Genomic DNA, 1,093 nt, shown 5'->3' with positions numbered 1-1,093 from the left:
CGCTTGGTACGGCACAGTTCTTCCAGCTGCTCGATGCACTCGTCGCATCGCTGCAGCCACGCGAAACACCCCGCCAGAGTAGACCTGGTCGCACTGCTCCAGCAGTTCGCGTTCCACTCGCTCGTGATTTTCCATGTCTTTTTTTCAGTCTTTAAATCACGTCACACTCTTCCACGAAGCACTTGCACTCTTACACGGAGCACTGAATAGTTTTTCAATGTGTGCAGAGTGGGCACACGCTGCGTGGAAATACAGTGTACATCGTATCTTCGCATATCAAGCACTGGTCGATACCTGGTGTATAGTGAGACCAGTCTCGGTGCTTTCTGACGAGATACATTCCTTCAGCGCCAATATTCCACATAGAAATCTCACCTTGGAGCTTCCTGATGAGATACATTCCTTCAGCGCCGATATTCCGCAAAGAATTCTTCAAATACTTGTAATTCGGCGGAGAAGCCATGCAATCTGTTCATATTGCTACATCGGCGTCGTCACCACCTCTTGATCTGTAATAACAATTGATTATGCAGTGATCTGTATAAATGTTCAATGCTTCGATTTCCGAAGGCTGCACAAATTTCACTACACGATCTATATTGCCATCGTCTAAACGAACAAGACATTCAGTATCGTTGGACGACTTTTCAATAGTTTTTTCATGTGTGCAGAATGGACACACGTTGCATGGGTATACAATGTACATTTTTTCTCCACATTCATGGCACGACCACCTGAAGTCTAGTGCATAGAAAGAACATTCTTTGTGATTCCTGACAAGATACATTCCTTTATCGACAATATTCCGCAACTCAATCATGCACATTGCACAGTAGATAGGAGCATCATTGCACCTCTCTGTATAATAACAGCTGATTATACAGTGCTTAGTACGGCTGGTCAATGCACGGATTTTCGAAGATTGCACAAATTTCTCAACATGATCTGTATTGATGTCACTCACATCAGCACAACACTCGGTATCGTCCTCCATGTCTTCAAATTCCACTTCTATCGCTTCAAATAACTTGGCCGTATTTACACCATCCATGTCCTCAACGTTCGCACGATGGTCAGCCATATTTTCCACATT

The sequence above is a fragment of the Trachymyrmex cornetzi genome, unplaced genomic scaffold (assembly GCF_001594075.2).
Source record: "Trachymyrmex cornetzi isolate Tcor2-1 unplaced genomic scaffold, Tcor1.1 scaffold103, whole genome shotgun sequence".
NCBI classification, from domain to species: Eukaryota; Metazoa; Arthropoda; class Insecta; order Hymenoptera; family Formicidae; genus Trachymyrmex; species Trachymyrmex cornetzi.
The sequence above is the reverse complement of the archived record's forward strand: the minus strand, read 5'-3'. Positions refer to the sequence as shown.